The sequence below is a fragment of the Platalea leucorodia genome, assembly GCF_965183815.1.
Source record: "Platalea leucorodia genome assembly, chromosome: 7".
NCBI classification, from domain to species: domain Eukaryota; kingdom Metazoa; phylum Chordata; class Aves; order Pelecaniformes; family Threskiornithidae; genus Platalea; species Platalea leucorodia.
In genome coordinates, this window is record NC_138829.1 from 27,589,183 (window position 1) to 27,601,895 (window position 12,713).

The following is a 12,713-nucleotide window of genomic DNA, read 5'->3' on the forward strand; positions in this document are numbered from 1 at the left end:
CCTCTCTTTTTCCCAGTTTTTCCAGAAATATCCTGTGCATTAAAACATCATTAAATGCAATGCATAAAGTGATGTGGAACTGGGAGGAGGCCCCACAACTGAGAAGTTTCTTTCCAGAGGAATGCAGTTGTCACTGGGCTTCAGAGTTAAGTTTCCTCTTCCCTGTTTTCCTTCAGTGGTAGGTATCTTACATTACTTCACATTTAGTGGCCTCACTTCAGCAGGCAGAATGGAGAGTGCTTCAGTTCAGCCTGTTTTATGAAAAGAGGATGAACAGTTTCCTCAGAGGCTGAAGATGTACATTTGAATCTTCTCAGGCTGAATAAGGAATTGAGCTGCCCTGGTGAAGTGTAGTAATCATTTAACTATTATACAATAAAATGAGCATTCAGATTATTTTCTCTTTTCAAAGAGGGGTGCTTTGTACTGAATGTGATTCTGACACTGACAGAGTGTTGCTGGCAAATTCTGAGCACACCTTCTGAATCTAGCCTTTCACCAGACTGAGGTGTGGGATGCCTGACATGTGAACATCACTTGGCCTTAAATGTCCTGCAGCCAAGCATTCCTCTACAAATGTAGTAAACTTTAGGTGCCTGATCTAAGTGATTTACTTGAGAAAACATAGCAGGACTCCTGGTTGGCAACGTGAGACTTCTGAGGGTCACTTTCCTGGACACAGATGTCTGAAATATTATTTAGATAGGGTTGTATAAATCTGTTCTTAATCTGGCCTTGGGTTCTTAGCTGTCTTTTGGATAATATTTGGTCCCATATCCGTGCCAAATCTTGTATTTGTTTGCAGCAGGCTATATTTCTGTATAGGCTGTAATTTTTTTCTTCACCTTGGCTAAAACAACTTTTGTCGAAGTAGCATCCTAGATCTCAGGAGGAGCAAGCCAACCATACAAGAATCTGCAAGGGTCTTGAGGTCTTCCTTTGAGGATGCAATGGAGCAACAAACTGTTGGCATAGAAGATAGCAATGAAATGCAGCTGGGAAGAGAAAGCAAACTGGAAAAAGAAAATTCTTTCATCCCTTGGTTTTTTTCAGTATTCTGAGTAAAGAATGCACACTTAAAGATCAGAAGCAAACAGGGTAACAAAAAAACCCAAAACCACCTGCAAATACATACACATGGTCATCTGTGCACCCCAAAAAGGAGTATTCAAGGAATCTAATTTTAGAAATGGAAATTAGGTTGGATAATTACCTGCCTCTTCTAATGAACCTTTGCTCTTAGCTCAGACTCAGCATGAATGCCTTATTTGGCCTACAGAAAATGTCAGGTAATTTGAGTTAGCTTGGCTTTCAGTTACAAAGAACCTAGCTAATTTAAAGTACTTTGTATTTGCTAAGGGCATGCAGATGGATAGTCATTACATATTGGCTGACATAGGGTAACTTTTTACTTTGTGTTAGTTTGTGTGGCTAATCCTTTTGAGTCAGAGTTTGCTGATTTTCTTTGGTTTTCACAACATAACTTTTTTATTTTTAAAGGGAGTCAAGACAGATTTGTAATATAACATTTTATATATTCAGTGTCTTTTTTTTTATGCTTTTGATGCCATTTTACATAAATACCTCCATAATCTGCTTATATAAACAGGGCATTTATGAACTGCATGAATAGAAACAGCTATAAAGTTTCTTGGCTTACACACAGATTAGATCATTTAGCTTGTAATAAAAGGGAAATATTTTCAACATTACAGTTGATGTTTTCTGTTTGATGGAAAATTATATCTTTCATTTAGATTTTACATCAGCAGTGCATGTTAAAATTCCCTCTGACAATTATCCCTTTATATCCTAAATCTACCTACTAGAAATACCGTAAGAAAGTGACACTGAATTTAGTATAACCCTTTAATAACAGCTACAAAAGGAAAGGCTGTTTTACCAGGTGGTGTAAGAAGGGATTGCAAAATGGCAGACAGTTAAAGTAATGAAGATCTTTGCCTCCCAGGTGTTTATATATTTCCTATCACATTAGGACAAATTTAACTGAACATTGGATGCTGCTGCAAAACAAATCATTACTGCTGCAGCTATCCATGCTTAGCTAGCACCTTAACTGTTGGGGCAAAGTAACTAGTTACATTCACTGGTTTTGCTTTTTTTTTTTTTAATATGCAAAAAAACCCTTAAAGACTCAATTAAATAAAATGTGTTTTTTAGAATTTTAATCTCTAAATTTAAAGTAAAATTGTGATTTTCAGTAAAGTAAAAGCAAACAAACATCTTGAATTTAGAATAATTCCATATATTCAGAGCAGCCCAGGCAAAATTTGAGAGCAAAATAAGTTTGCAAGTAGGATGTCAATCTGCCATCTTTTCCTGATCAGGAGGAGCCCCCATTAGGATTGAGCAAACCTCTTTTGTCTTCACATGTTTTCTTTTCTCTGGATGATGAGCTCATCGCTGGTCCAGCACCTGGTAGCACCAAAGAACTAGCAGTCAGCCCCTCCTCGCTGCTTTCTGGCTCTGCGGGGAGCGAGCTCAGCGGTTGCTGCTCAGCTTGCTTGCCGGCTGCTCCCCCATGCTGCTTCCCAGCAGTGAGCAGGCGGATGCGTAGCCAGCGTGGAGCTAGGCACAGAAGAAAGCCTGGTGACATTAGCGTTTGTAAGGCTGTTTGTAAGTGAGGCTGTCCCTAGCAATCCACTTCCCCACAGTCATTGCCTAAACTGCTTATTTCTGTAGCTGCCTATGCTGAGGTTTGATGGACTGTGTTCAGTGAGCAACAGGATCCAGGGAAGCCGGGATGCATCTTTCCATGGCCTTCCTAGGGAGGTAGCACAGAAACATGAAGTGCTGGTTCAGTTCCTCTGGCCAGAAAGGAATGACTCCTGTTGAATTTAGTGGCTCTGGATCCAGACTCTGACTCATGACACTGTATTTAGCATCTGCTAGAGGGATGGCAGAAGGCTGGGAGAGGCAGAGGGGGGAGTAGCTGCATCAGCTATTCCAAGTTAATCTACCTGCAATAAGGAGCCAGCACTACTGCATACAGCAGTATCGAATAAAGTGCTGCTAACACTTCCAACCTAGCCAAAATCCAAGATCTTGTACGCTTTGCTTTTTATGAGAAACTGGTAATTGCTAGCTATAAGGTAGTGAAAGTCACATTATCTTGAAACAAACTTCCAGAAATGTTTTCTCTGATCCAACTATCAACCCTCTTTTAGCATCAACCTGTGCAACGACTCATTCGTATTTCTGCCAGAGTTACACAGCAGTGTGGCTTCAGGCAGCGCTGAAATGTCCTTCTCTCTCTGAACTTGAAAGCAGCCTCTTGCTTTTCCACCTGAGCTGTCGCTCATCCACCCACAAATCACATTCCCTTCCAAAACAATAATCAGCAAGGTTCCTCTGGTTAGATCGTATGAGAAGCTTTTGGGTAGAACTACAGGCTCAGACATATGTCCTTTATGACTATCATATATAAAGGGCAGTGGCTTAGACCTATGAATTTAAAGCAGTGTGAATTGCATCTTTGTTCATTGAGGAAAATATAGACTGACTCATTTTTTTAATGTCTAGCTAATGTACCTACTCTAATAGTACCCAGTGATATGTTTTTAATGTTGGCATCTGCCTGTACCAAAAAAGAACTTAGCAAGCACATAAAAAAAGACATCAGGTTCTGCCAAAATTACTTCTGTAAGCTGTACCATATGGTCAAAGATAAAATCTAATATTGGAAATACCAGTTGTTTCATTGCTAGCTTGAATACACTGGGGAAAATAAAATATTTACTGTGAAGGATTCATAATTTGACTTCATTTTTTCTGGTTTTATTGCAACGAATGTCAATGCTACCTTTTCTATCACTCAGCTACTCAGTAGCTCCTTGGCAGATGTAATACTGTTCTCTTGCAGTTAAATTTTAACAATCAGACTTTTCCCTATCTATCACAGCCCTCAAGCAATTAATGCTATCAGAAGGAAAAGTAACTTGTCAGATAACTGAACCAGCCTAAATAATTTCTCCAGTAAAAATGATTTTATAAGGATTTCTGGATCCCTTCTGAGCTACACAAAGATTTTATATTCCCAAATCTACTTTACTAAACAAATTTACTTGAAAGTTTAGTCATGTCTGTTTCAAAAAACAAAGAAGCTGCATATTAGCTGATGCCTTTTATTCTCAATATTAAATAAATCCATGAAATGAACAATGTATGTTGCTATTTTATATATATAAAGATAAAAATATGGCATATATATATTATATACTTATATATATGGCATTTCACAAAATACAGCTATTTAAACACATCATAGCTACTTAAGAGTTCCTATATGGCTAAGGCACTCTGGAAAATTCTACGTGAATTTCAGCCACAAAAACCTGATAATCTATTTTAGATCCCCATGAATCAGCGTATGAGTTTGTAGATAGGCTTGCATACCCTTATGAAGAAATGAAGGAGAAATGTTTGCCCACATAAGATAGTCTTAAGATTTTTTTTTTTTTTTAAATATGATTTTTTTCCTCCTTAGTTTGAGCATGTTATGTAAGACTTAAAGTTTTACATATGGCATCTACAGCAAACTGGGATCTGGCATCACTGCCAATATTTACCATCTTTTATGAGCAAAGTCATTCAGACTAGTCAGTTCAGAAAGTACTGGAGCTCTCATTATAACTCTTATCTCTATTTTTATCTTGATCTGATTCAAATGCAGTAAAAACATGTTCTTAAAAGATTGACATGCTGTCACTCTAGAGGAGTAGTTTTAAAAGCTATTTACTGATTCCAAAAAAGACTCATAAATAATTGGATCTGGTCCAGTAGAAGGGTTGATTAAATATACTTATTCAAATTGTGGGATTCTACTACTTCTTTTTTTTTTTTTTTTTTTTTTTTTATTTCTGAGGCAATCAAGATGATAATCACCGACTGCTGTAATTCTCTGTGAATTAAGAACGAGATGAAAAATGTCCATAACTAGTTCATGCCTACTGAGGAGTTGTCTTTGAAACACTATTTCAAAGCTTGAGATACCAGTGTTTCCAAGTGTTTCCCTTGAGCTGCATGGAAGAGATGAAAGTTGGAAAGGGTAATATTTTGAGCTACTTTTCAGAAAGGTTGCCAATATCTTTGTGTGAGTACAGCTCTGTGTTGAAGCTAATAAGCAGGAGATGTGAACAGCTGAATTTCTCTGAGATGGCAGTATATGGGATAAAAATAGCTTGGAAAATGCTTATGTAAAATATCAGAGTTCCTAATGTCCTTTGATGGCTCTACGTAGACAGAACAACCGCCAGCATATTATCAGATGCAAATTATGCAATGATTTGGATTAGACCTGGTTGGGGGCAGGGGAAACTGTATACTCACATGCATGCATACACACACATACACACCAACACAGGCACATGTGCTGCCACAACTTCATTCCACCAAAACCTGAAATGTTTAGTGACCATTTACAAAATTTGTAAACTTTTTTTTTCAAAAAAAACCTACTAAACCATCTCACTCATAAGCAAAAAATGTTTTCTTTTTGCTGTATTGCAGTATTGGTTTTAGTCAAGTCACAGTCCTTTGCTCCATCTTTATTTGACTTCTAGGAAACTTCAGTGCAATGTTTACCAAAGTACCTCTTTTTTTTCTGGGAAGCAGATTAGGGAAGTTTTTATTTATTTTTTAACCCTAGTTTGTGATGAATGTAACAGTCCTTATTTGCCCAGAGAAATCCCAAATCTTACCTATTTCCAGTTGTTTCAGCCTCAGCCACATTATCTAGCTCTGGGGACAATGCCTGTCATCAGTGCTTTGGGGAGCCAGGAGGATCGGGAGGCCAGGCCTCCTGAGGATGGGTGCTGAGGCTGGCTGGCGGTTTGCCCCATTTATTGGAGGTGTGAGACAATCCTATCTGTTGCTCCCAGTTGTTCCTTTTGGTTACTGCTGTGCATCAGGCTCTTGTCTCTCTTGTCTCTGCATCCTTCATCTGCATCCTTGTTTGCATCTCCTCCTCCACAGTCTTGGGTCCTGATATTGGTTAAGGCTCCTCTTCTCCCTCCATTTCTGTCTTAATTTTTGGCTCCTGCCTTCTGTCTCTTCACACCTGATTCCTGATCCCTGATTACTCCTGGCAGAGCACCAATTGCTGTGGTGACTGGGTTGTCCAACATTGTTCAGCCCTGTCTCTGCCATCTCCCTGGCCCTATCTTACTCACAGTCGTCAGCTTTCTGGCCTTCACCCAGTCTCTTGTGGTGCTGCTATTTAGCTCTTCATCTTTGTGCATCCCAGCCTGACCAGTTTCCTGAACCTTGGTTCTCTCCTGACCATGGTTCATACACAGCTATACTCAGCGGCTTGGCTCAATGCTCTGCTTCTCTAGAAGACCTCAGATCCCGTTTCAGTTGACACCTGCCTCGTTGCCTTCCCATTCCAGCCTGGCTCTAACTTATAGGTCTAGCTGCTGATACCATTTTGGGGATCTTCCAAAAAGTTTAATTCATTCCTACATTGGAGTTATGATTATTCTTATAAGCAGAATTTTTTTCTTGAATTTAGGAACTATGAAGATATTTTTTTCTGTAGGAGATTTCCTTTTAGACTTCTTAAAATAACTACCAGACATGAATCATTGACTGATGGGTCTTTAATGGCCCATTGTGGCAGTGAATAATTGATAGCTGTATAGAACTGCAGAAAACTCCATCCCAAATGGTTGTCTCATTGAAAAGAGACAGCTGGTACCCAGATTGGCTATCCTGACTTTTACTGCAGATTGCAGGATGGAGACTTCATTCATAGAATCATAGAATCGTTAAGATTGGAAAAGACCCTTAAGATCATCGAGTCCAACCATTAACCTAGCACTGCCAAGTCCACCACTAAACCATGTCCTCAAGCACCACGTCTACCCATCTTTTAAATACCTCCAGGGATGGAGACTCAACCACTTCCCTGGGCAGCCTGTGCCAGTGCCTGCCTGCCTGCCCTTTCGGTGAAGAAGTTTTTCCTAATATCCAACCTAAACCTCCCCTGGTGCAGCTTGAGGCCCTTTCCTCTCATCCTATCCCTTGTTACTAGGGAGAAGAGACTGATCCCCACCTCACTACAACCTCCTTTCAGGTAGTTGTAGAGAGCAATAAGGTCACCCCTCATCCTCCTCTTCTCCAGACTAAACAACCCCAGCTCCCTCAGCCGCTTCTCATGAGACTTGTTATCTAGACCCTTCACCAACTTTGTTGCCCTTCTTTGGACACGCTCCAGCACCTCGATGTCCTTCTTGGAGTGAGGGGCCCAAAACTGAACACAGTACTGGAGGTGCGGCGTTACCAGTGCTGAGTACAGGGGCACTATCACCTCCCTGGTCCTGCTGGCCACACTATTCCTGATACAAGCCAGGATGCCATTGGCCCTCTTGGCCACCTGAGCACACTGCTGGCTCACGTTCAGGCAGCTGCTGACCAACACGCCCAGGTCCTTTTCTGCCAGGCAGCTCTCCAGCCACTCCTCCCCAAGCCTTTAAAAGTCTCCTGTTTTAGCAGTGATCAGTTAAAGGTCCCAGAGAGCTTTCTCTGCTGACTATATCTAGGTATTTGTTATAAATGGTGATACTCCACATATTAGCTGTCAAATGAAAATCAGCATTGCAGTCATATCAGGATGGAAGAAAGAAAGTCACACATGACATTTCTAGCATAAGCAGCTGTTTATTAGGATTAAAAAGTGCTAAATGTGAGCATTTTCCATATAAATAAAAATATTTACTCTCTTTACAATATCTTCCCTTGAATTCAGGATTGGTTTACAAGACTACACCAAATCCTCTCACCAAAACATTTTGAAAAGAAATCTTAAAAACTGACCTTTTAACAACATAGAGACATGGTCATTAACACAATGCTAGTAAGATTGTAACACATCCCTCTCCACAAGAGAAAAAAAAAGAAGGTTTACTTCAGCTTTACTTCAGCTTTAAGCACAAGAAAAGGGCTATCCGTTCATCCCACTGAATTGAGGCCCATTTGGAGTCTGCTTGTGGACTGTGGATGAATTTTCTCCTGAATGAGAAAAGAAGTCTTCTGATTAATATTTTAATTTGAGAAATTTAATAAAATCTGTGGCCATTCTTTTTACTTTAAAAATATCTGAGTGTAGTCTTTATCTATCTTTATCTATATCTGGGTATAGTCTTTATCTATCTTTATCTATTGATCATGTGTGTCTATGGGAATATGATAATCCTATTTTATTCCCATCTATAAATGGAATACTTAGATCAGGTATAGATATTCACCTCAACTCAGAGTGACTTAACATCCCGGCAAAGAAGTGTCTGAATTACTGAAGTTTTCTGGTGTGTATGTTTTGTAGGTTAAGCACTTAGAGAAATGTCCTATGGAAGGATTCTCCCAAAAAATCTTCCTATTTAAGTATATATCCTTGACGTTTATTTGGCAAAGATTTTTTCCTCTTAGAAGAGAAATGCTACTCTAGTTTCATTTTTAACATTCAAAAATATGTCCCAGCAGACAATGCTGTAGATTAGATCATAAAACTGAAGAAAAAAATCAGTCAAATAATTTAAAAACCTGCTTAGATTCCTAAAAATGGCAAAACTTGCATAGTTTGCAACCTTTACAGCTGAAGAATAAGTTAATAGAATAAATTGGGTGATTCTGATTGGGATTTGGTAATGTAGCATATAACATCGGGGACTACAAACTGGTTTTTGTCAGTTATTCATGTGCTAGAAGGTATATACATTCACATACACTTTAACTGAGCTATTACGGCTTTGCAATAAGAGAGTTATTCTGAAGAAATGGAAAAGCTTTGATGTTTCATTGAAAACAGCACTGTTTTGAAATAGCCTTCCCTGAGGATCTAGCAAACAAAATTAACATCAGGCGTACATCTGTGGCAAGCATTTATTTGCCCCATAATGTATATAGCTATAAGCACATAGATTCACAGTATTTTTGAATTTGAATTTAAAACGTGAACTTGCAATTCAAGACTGTGGAAAAGAGCATTTGATAAGCACAATCCTTGTGGGGATTTTGCTGCACATTTAACTGTGAGCTTTTGTAGCTGTTGGTTTACTCCCTGTGTGTTGTATTGGAAGTGCACTCCTGTTCAGACTGACAACAGATTTTCAAATGTACAAAGAAAGTCAGGTATCCTACAGTCAGATAGCCAACTGAATAACTTGTGTTAATCTTTATGCTTTAGGAAAGTTTCCACTTTAATAATGTTTTCTAAGTACCCTCATAACTTTCACTAAGGTCTCATGGTTCTTATTAATACTAGAAAAGCATTGGATATTGAGGCCATGGTTTCACAGGCCTTAACTCTGGATCTCTGCACTGCCATATCACCCATCAAAGTTGGGTGAATCAGTGAGCCCTTGTAAAAAGAGGTTTATAGAGGTTTTTATACCAGATTTATGGTGCATGTAGAACAACATGTGTTACTTAATCCCCCCCAGAGCTTCCTGGTAAAATGGTATTTGGTCAAAAAGGTTTGAGCATACTTTAAATGGCAAACCATGTTTATCTTTTATGGATACGGTGTGTAATGCAGTTGCAGCATTTTTCATGCAATTCCTTTAGTTTCAGTACTGTAAATCAGTAAACCACTATCAGAACTAGCCTCTCAGCTTTGGATTAGGACTGGAGACAGTCGGTGGGTGATATTCCTTTGCTTTAGTTGGAGCTGTGCCTGTGAAAAGATTTCATCTGGATAAAACCACAAAAGTTAATCTGTTTCCCCCTTGGAATAGCAGCCAGGTCTATTCCAAAAATAACTAGGCATTTTCCACATCCCAGGGTAAAGCTCAACTGTGAAAAAAAGAAAGTAACTGACTTTTACCACAGAACGTTTATAAGAAAAATTTCCAATCAAAGGAAAAGTTAAAGGCATGAGAGGAAAAATAAAAAGAACAAAATCCAATCCAGTATTACAAGGATTTATGGAGGAACACCAGGATTACTCTCTTACACATCAGTCCAGTTTTTTCCTGTTCTCTCAATGTCATTCTGGACACTGGCTCACACAATGGTTATTTCTTGTCTTTCCATGTTTTCGCTCTCCACAGAGCATAAACCATGGCACAGAGTCGTGTATAGCTACTGTTCTCTTGTCCCACTCTACTCATTTTAATTCTCACTGGTTTTTCCTTCAAGACCTTGACTGTGACAAGCTGGACTATAAAGGTGGACCTGCAGAAAGAGGGAAATCATATTGCACTGGTCCTCCTGCTCTGTTCAGCTGAGAGAAGCACAAGACCTGGGGCGCTCATCCCAAACACACCTTGGAATTACAAAAATGAGGATCCTGTCAGGCAAAATTGTTTCAAATGACTGGAGAATTGTCACTAGTATAGTTGGAAAACAAAAATAATAATACATGCTGCTTTTCCTTTAGAGGCTTTATTTTAATTTGAATTATAAACTCAAGGGCTTTGGGATAATGATTGAGTTTATCAATTGAGACATTTGTTCCTGAGGCATTTAAGGAGAATTTTCTATTTTGAAAAAAAAAAATTCATTCAAAATCAGAGTTCTTTTTTTATTTAACAAAAAAAGACCTCATTTTTACAGACAGGAGTAGCTCTACATAGGCTTAAACTGAAACAAACGAATGCTAAGTACAGAAATATATAAAACAAGGCAGAATTTTTTGCTAGCAGCAATTTGCTGCTAGCACCACCTTCTGCGGAGTTATCCAGAAGGCAGCAGTGGGAAATACACAGTGTTCCCAGGCTCCTCTGTGTGTGGTTTTTCCTCACATAACCCACCACCCATGTCACTGAATATATATACACCTTATTCAGTACATTGTATAGCTTCATGGAACGTGTGGGCAAACCCTATTCGGTTACGCACCCTAATAGCCTCACTAAAGCAAACAATTGCCATCAAAACAAATCAGTTTCAAGTGGAGGAAGTCTTGTTGCAACCCAGGCCTACAAATACCTTTAAAATGTAAGTCTGGGAGATATTGAAATAATGGACTCAATCAAGATATTGATTTTATCACATACTATAATTTTCCCGCAATCCATCTTTCAGTGCTCTAGAGGTGATAAATATCTGTTTCTATTTCTTCTAACCGTAGGGTCTAGCTACCTTCTCACCTCTTGTTTTGCAAACATCCCCTTCTGCTTCACAGCTACCAAGCACCTTTTTCCTCCCTGTGAAGCTTGCTACTTCTGTTGCAGACCATAAAAATGGCTCGTATGCCAGAAAACTTACTTTTTCATTCGGCTGTATCTATCAGTCCAGTAAGAGTTAATATGTTTTCCTGCACATACATTCTTAAGCCATCGTGATTATAATATCATCTATAGCTTTCTGTTTCCTGACATACAGTGAATAGACCGCTTGGCATTAGAGGAAAAAGGAGAGTGTGTTGGAATTGGCATAAGAATTCATCCCATTGCTTTGTCTTGGTAGATTTTGCTCAACATACATGGGGCTTTGACACTGAAGGAACTCTTGCTGCATGGTGAGAGTAGCAGCAGATCTGAATGACCTCCTTTATATAGGAAAGAGCTGCAATATTTTTGTGTCTATACCAAGTGAAGAGAATATAAGATCCCTTGTACTAAACTTAGAAAGAATTAATTCATATAGGATGAATTGCGTTAAATGTGCATTTACATACGCACGTTTCTGGAACACTCGGGTTTTCTTCTTGTCATTATGTCTAATTAAAGTGTTTGTAAACAGGCAGTGTTTTTGTGTAATGTGCCATGCAATGTGTGCTTGGGGAATATATTTTTAGCCAAACTAGTCTCCAGAATTTTATATGGGACAGCAAGGAGATGAAGTCCTTCCAAAGTAAAGCAATTAGTGAATACTTTGCTGTAAGAGAGACTGATAGTGGCTTACCTTGCCCATTATACTGGAACAGCATTTGCTGCACTAAGAAGCTGGACTGGCCCAGAGCCAGCTTGAGAGAAAGGGGACATTGTTAAAGCAATCTGAGAGGAGACACTTACGGTGTGTGGAGCCACTTACAGATAGGCAGCTTCAGAATGGAGCAGGTACAAGAAGATAACAAAGTTGGAGCTGTTGCAAAAGGAATGGGGTTTTAAGAAGATGTTTGTGAGAGGAGATGATCCAGAATTTTTTTTTTTTCTTTCTTGAAAAATGATGCTTTATAAACCCAGAAACTTTCTTTGGAAATGTACCAGCCTTGAAGAAAAAAAAACCCAAACACAAAGCTTTCTGACAGCAATGAGAAGAGGGGGATAGTGACTAAGGAGTAACTGATAGGTTTGTGGGTACGATGCTGGGGCTTTGAAAGACCTTGGGGGATGAATTCACAGCTGTACCTATAATCTCTCATTTCATATTGCACAGGAGTTCTTTGACTGTTAAATGAGTCTTGGGAGGCTTGCCTCCATGAACGAGCCAGTATTTATACAAAGCAAAACAACTCCAAGGAATCAAGGGAGCACAGGGGACAGGGAAGGAGCCATACCCAATGTCTGACAGGTTTTTAGCTTAATTTGTTATTGGCTGATAGTGAGATAACACTGTCATATGTTTGGGTATAGGAACCTAAATGATGTTAGATGAGAACAGTTTGGCCAGGTTACTCTGAGATGCTACTTGACAACTCTGCTTAGGGCAGGCTACAAGAAACTTCAAATTAGCATAACATTGACTCAAGTTGCAGCTTCCAAGGGGTCTGGTAATTTAAGAGTAGTATATACCTGAAAACTCATAAG